General features: G+C 40.2%; 1 non-coding gene across 1 annotated transcript; it reads right to left on the bottom strand.

Annotated features, from left to right (window-relative positions):
- Positions 1-926: 926 nt before the first annotated feature.
- LOC127109893 (small nucleolar RNA R71) lies at positions 927-1,033 on the bottom strand. Its single transcript, XR_007797139.1, has one exon. It is a non-coding gene; the product is annotated as a small nucleolar RNA R71 (small nucleolar RNA).
- Positions 1,034-6,705: the final 5,672 nt, after the last annotated feature.

A 6,705-nucleotide genomic window follows, 5' to 3' on the forward strand; every position in this document is an offset into this window, starting at 1 on the left:
GATTTATTTTAAAACCAAGAAACCGACAAAGAATTGATTCCCTAATTACGACGAACTACATACCGATATCCGCTTAATTGATATTTAATTTAGATCTTATTTTAGTTTTAGCTTTTCCTCAAACAATCAAACATTATCCACCTTAGCTTTACGAAGTAACCTTAGATAACGGTATATCGATTCATAAGTCCCTGTGGGATCGATATCTTTTAAAACTACGCGATAGAACTGTGCACTTGCAGTTTGTACCCCAAATTCGACTCATAAAGTCGTGATCAAGTTTTTGGCGCCGTTGCCGGGGACTTTTGTTTAGTCGATATCGTAACTCTTCCGTTACGCTGTAGAGACTAAGGTTTCTTTTTCTTTTCTTTCTATCGTCGATTTGTATGCCACGCACTCGCTCACAAGGCGAGCCGCTCTATTTACGAATCAACGATATCGAACTATATCTCCGAGTCTTACGACGAAGTCGGGAATATCGTGCTGCAAACAATCTCCCTCCTGTCGAACTTCCTGATTTCAAAAACATTTTCCCTTCGATACCCGAGATGGCAGAACCAGCTCGTGCTCTTAGAGATTACGCCGCTCCATCACAAGATGAGCCGCATTCAAGTATTGCTCCGCCCGCAATCGAAGCAAACAACTTCGAACTTAAACCTTCGTTGTTGCAGGCAGTGCAACAGAACCAATTCTCTGGAAATCCTACCGAGGATCCAAACCTTCATTTGTCCGTATTTGTCCAATACGCTGATACTGTTAAAGCTAATGGTGTCACTTCAGAGGCAATTCGACTTCATCTTTTTCCTTTCTCATTAAGAGATAGCGCTAGAAGATGGCTTCAGTCTCTCCCTTCCAACTCTGTCACCACATGGAACGAGTTGAAGAAAGTTTTTCTTGCCCGATACTTTCCGCCAAGCAAAACAGCTATGTTAAGAGCCCAGATAAATGGATTTAAACAGAAAGATAATGAGTCTCTTTTCGAAGCATGGGAAAGATACAAAGACATGATGAGACTTTGTCCACACCATGGTTTAGAAGACTGGTTAGTAATTCACACATTCTATAATGGTCTCTTATACAACACAAGGTTAACAATAGACGCCGCTGCAGGTGGTGCACTAATGAACAAACCTTATGCTGATGCTTACCAGTTTATCGAAAGCATGGCCCAAAACCACTATCAGTGGGGGACCGAACGAACAATGGTGGAAAAACCTCAAACGAAAACCGGCATGTACGAGATAAGTAACCTTGATCATGTTAATGCAAAAGTGGATGCTCTGGTCCAGAAAATTGAAAGTTTAAATGTATCACCTCCAACCGCCGTGGTTGCTATAACTCAGAATTGCGAAGTCTGCGGAATCCAAGGTCACACTCCTACAGATTGTCAACTCTTGACAGGAATCCAAGCAGAACAAGTAAACTATGCTCAAGGAAGCCCCTACTCGCATACATATAACTCAAATTGGAAGAACCATCCAAACTTTTCATATAAGAGTAATAATGCTTTGTACGCACCTGGACAGTCTCCAAATCAAGCCCCAGCTATACCTCCGGGATATCAGAAGCCGAACCCATCTACACATAGCAATAACGCCCCTAGGAAATCCAACTTGGAAATCATGATGGAAAACTTTATAGCTTCTCAACAACAAACCAACAAAGATTTCTTAAACCAGAATGTACACACTGGCGAACAAATCAAACAACTAACAAGTAAAGTGGATGCCCTGGCTACCCATAACAAAATGCTGGAAACACAAATATCACAAGTAGCTCAACAACAAGCGCCTACTGCTGCCCCAACAGGTACATTTCCTGGACAGCCCCAACCTAACCCGAGAAGCCACGCTCATGCAATCATACTAAGAAGTGGAACGGAAGTGGAAGGACCATCTGATCCAAGGATAGAAAACCAAAACCCTAAAAAGTCAACTGAGGAAGAAAATAGACCTAAGGAAAAGGAAGAGAGTAATAAGGAAACCATAGAAAAGAAGGAACCTTATGTACCTCCACCACCTTATAAACCACCTATCCCTTACCCTCAAAGGCTTGTTAAAACCAAAGATGCGGGCCAATTTAAAAAATTTGTTGACCTCCTTAAACAATTAAACGTTACAATCCCGTTTACAGAAGCTATTACGCAAATGCCCTCATACGCCAAGTTCTTAAAAGAAATTCTTTCTAATAAAAGGAAACTTGAAGATAGCGAAACCGTTACACTCCCTGCCGAATGTAGCGCTATAATCCAGAACATGCCTCCTAAACTCAAGGATCCGGGTAGTTTCTCTATACCCTGTCACATAGGAAAATTTGTCATCGACAAAGCCTTATGCGATTTAGGAGCCGGAATTAGTGTTATGCCTTTATCCATATGCAAGAGACTGGAAATGGGAGAATTAAGACCAACCAAAATGTCTGTGCAACTAGCAGATCGTTCTGTTAGATACCCTGTAGGAATTCTTGAAAACGTTCCCGTACGCATAGGTCAATTCTACATCCCAACTGATTTTACAATTATGGACATTAGAGAAGATGATATTACACCCATTATACTGGGAAGACCGTTCTTAGCAACTGCCGGTGCAATCATAGACGTAAAACGAGGACGACTCACCTTCGAAGTAGGAGAAGAGAAAATTGAGTTCATTCTTTCCCAATTTTTGAAAGCACCTGCAATAGAAGATACATGTTACTTCATGGATATCATCGATGAATGCATAAAAGAAACAGAGTTAGAAAAGGACAAATCATCTGACTATCTTGTAGAAGACAAACTTAACCAATGTTTAGCAATAACACCGGACCCTACGCAATGTCTTAAGAAACCAACCCTAGATCTGAAAACACTTCCCAAAAATCTGAGATATGAATTCCTAGACTTAGAACTTGAACGACCTGTGATAGTTAATGCTGACCTAGGAAGACTCGAAACAGAAAAACTCCTACATATCTTAAGAAAATATCCAACCGCACTAGGTTACAACATCACCGATCTTAAAGGAATAAGTCCTTCTATCTGTATGCACCGCATCATGCTAGAAGAAGACTGTAAAACTTCTAGAGAACACCAGAGGAGACTAAATCCGATCCTGAGTGAGGTAGTGAAGAAGGAAATAACCAAGTTATTAGAGGCAGGTATCATATATCTTATATCTGATAGCCAATGGGTTAGTCCTGTACACGTAGTACCAAAGAAAGGTGGTATAACAGTCATTGAAAATGAAAAAGGAGAAACTATAACCAAACGAATCGAATCGGGATGGAGAATGTGCATTGACTATAGGAAACTAAACAAAGCAACCCGAAAAGATCATTTCCCTTTACCATTCATTGACCAGATGCTAGAGCGATTGGCAAAACATTCACATTTCTGTTATCTAGACGGTTATTCAGGCTTCTTTCAAATACCAATTCACCCTGATGACCAAGAAAAGACAACATTCACGTGCCCTTTTGGTACCTTCGCTTATAGACGAATGCCGTTTGGCTTGTGTAATGCTCCTGCAACTTTTCAAAGATGCATGATGGCAATTTTCGCCGATTTTCTCGAAAACATCATGGAAGTATTTATGGATGACTTTTCCGTATGCGGACAAAGTTTTGAAGAATGCCTTGAGAACCTAGAAAGAGTTCTTGAGCGATGTGTAAAAGTAAACCTAGTACTTAATTGGGAAAAATGCCACTTTATGGTACAAGAAGGAATTGTTTTAGGACACATTATATCAAATAGAGGAATTGAAGTAGACAAGGCCAAAATAGAGGTAATCGAAAACCTTCAACCCCCTAAAACCGTGAGAGAAGTACGAAGCTTCTTAGGACACGCCGATTTTTACCGACGATTCATCAAAGACTTCTCTAAAATAACTAAACCTTTAACCGGACTATTGATGAAAGATGCCGAATTCATATTCGACAATAACTGTTTAGAAGCATTTCAAACGCTTAAGCAAGCATTGATCTCAGCACCCATAATGCAGACACCCGACTGGAATGAACCATTCGAAATAATGTGCGATGCCAGCGATTACGCTGTAGGTGCTGTTTTAGGACAACGAAAGGATAAAAAGCTTCATGTCATATATTACGCAAGTAGAACTCTAGATGAAGCACAGATGAATTACGCCACAACCGAGAAAGAACTCCTAGCAGTTGTGTTTGCGCTAGATAAATTTCTTTCTTACTTAGTCGGAGCCAAAATAATAGTTTACACTAACCACGCTGCTATCAAATACCTCCTAACAAAAAAGGATGCTAAACCTAGACTCCTAAGATGGATCTTGTTGCTACAAGAGTTCGATTTGGAAATCAAAGACAAGAAAGGAACTGAAAACGTAGTAGCAGACCACCTCTCTAGACTTGAGAACCTTGAACCGGAAAGAACATCAATTAATGATGATTTCTCGTACGATAAGCTTATAGCTACTTTGGAAGAGAATAACTCTGACAAGCAAGTAGAAACCACCTTAGCTATATCTGTTACACCATGGTACGTTGATCTCGTCAACTATTTAGCTGCCGGAATAGTTCCACCTACTTTATCCTACCAGCAGAAGAAACGATTCTTCTATGACATAAAACACTATTACTGGGATGATCCCTTACTTTTCAAAAGAGGCCCCGATGGTATTTTCCGTCGATGCATACCCGAAGAAGAGGTAGAAAATATAATCCAACACTGCCACTCCGCTCCTTATGGTGGACACGCAAGTACATCCAAGACCTGCTCTAAAATCCTACAATCCGGTTTTTATTGGCCAAGTATATGGAAGGATGTACATGCAGCTATTAAGAAATGTGACAGATGTCAACGCACAGGAAACATATCTAGACGTGACGAGATGCCACAAAAGGGCATTTTGGAAGTAGAGATTTTCGACGTGTGGGGAATAGACTTCATGGGACCTTTTCCATCCTCTTTCGATAACAAATACATACTCGTGGCAGTTGACTACGTATCAAAATGGATTGAAGCTATAGCTTCTCCAACTAACGACACACGAGTAGTAACTAGACTCTTTAAGAATATAATATTTCCAAGATTTGGCATCCCAAGAATAGTAGTCAGTGATGGTGGATCACATTTCATATCCAAGGTACTCGAAAAACTACTGTTTAAGTATGGCGTAAGGCATAGAGTAGCGACACCTTACCACCCGCAAACCAGTGGGCAAGTGGAAGTGTCCAACAGAGAGATTAAACAAATATTAGAAAAAACAGTCGCCACTTCAAGGAAAGATTGGTCATTAAAATTACCAGAAGCTTTATGGGCGTATCGAACTGCTTATAAAACCCCCATAGGGACGACCCCATTTAAGCTCATTTATGGAAAATCCTGCCATCTCCCGGTAGAATTAGAACATAAAGCCTATTGGGCTATTAGAAATCTGAACCTAAACTATAAGGCCGCCGGCGAAAAGAGAATCCTTGACATAAACAAATTAGAGGAACTCAGAAGAGACGCCTATGAAAATGCCAGAATCTACAAAGAAAGAACAAAACAATGGCATGACAAGCGTATATCAAGGAAAATCTTCCAGCAAGGCGATGCAGTCCTTTTATTTAACTCTAGGCTAAAGTTATTTCCGGGAAAACTACGATCCAGATGGTCAGGTCCTTTTCATATCACTAACGTCTTTCCCAGTGGAGCAGTAGAAATTAAAGGCAAATCTATGGAACCATTTACCGTAAACGGGCAACGTCTAAAACATTATCACTATGCAGAAAACAATGAAGATTCGCAAGTCATGCACTTAGACGAAATGCCTCCAGAAATTATAGATTATAATTGATTGTTTTTATGTCGAGCTTGCGACATTAAACAAAGCGCTTAGTGGGAGACAACCCACAAATATTTTATTATTTCCTTATTCTATTATTATTTTTCTATTTCTTCCTTAATCATTCTTTTAATTTCTGTTTAGTATTCATTCTTAATTTATATTAATTTATTAAAAACTTTTCTCTTCTTTCGGCATTTGGCCAAATCCTGACTAAAACTCATGTTTTCTTTTCTCTAGCTAACACTAACCAGATGGGACAAATTGACCGTATGGGTATCAAATTCAGAGGAATGGCTCACAAACTAAAATTTGAAGAACTATCCACGAGAGAGATGCTACCTAGTTTATATGCTGATGACTGGGCTATGACTGCCCTTGGACTAAGAGAAAGTGTCCTGTTTTTGCTGAATCAGATAGGGTGGGAAACATCTCCTATCCTACGACATTTCGTCACCTACCGGAGACTAACACTAGAATTCCTTAGCTCACTAATCTATCTACCCAGCCATGGGAAAGGAATTAACAGAGGTTTTATCCAGTTCAGAATGTTCAACATGGAGTACCAATTTAATATTAGAGACTTTACCAACCTTTTGGGTTTCCCTACCTCCCTTGATACATTCACAGTGAGCCAGGAAGAACTTTTTGAATATGGAGAACTCGAACACTTTTGGGGTAGCTTGACTGGAAATGACGATCCCGAGGAACATGAGTTTCTCTCTGGAAACATACATAACCCGGCCTTCCGCTACTTCCATAGGATCCTGACCCACACCTTATTTGGACAGAAGCCATACAGTACTTCAGTTTCACGCGATGAACTCTTCATCATATTCTGTGCTTCCCAGAACCGTCCAGTAAACGGTGCCACCTTTATGCTAGCAAATTTAGACCACCTTATCCAAGATGAGCGAGCACCTAT

This window comes from Lathyrus oleraceus, chromosome 7 (genome assembly GCF_024323335.1).
Source record: "Lathyrus oleraceus cultivar Zhongwan6 chromosome 7, CAAS_Psat_ZW6_1.0, whole genome shotgun sequence".
Classification (NCBI taxonomy): Eukaryota; Viridiplantae; Streptophyta; class Magnoliopsida; order Fabales; family Fabaceae; genus Lathyrus; species Lathyrus oleraceus.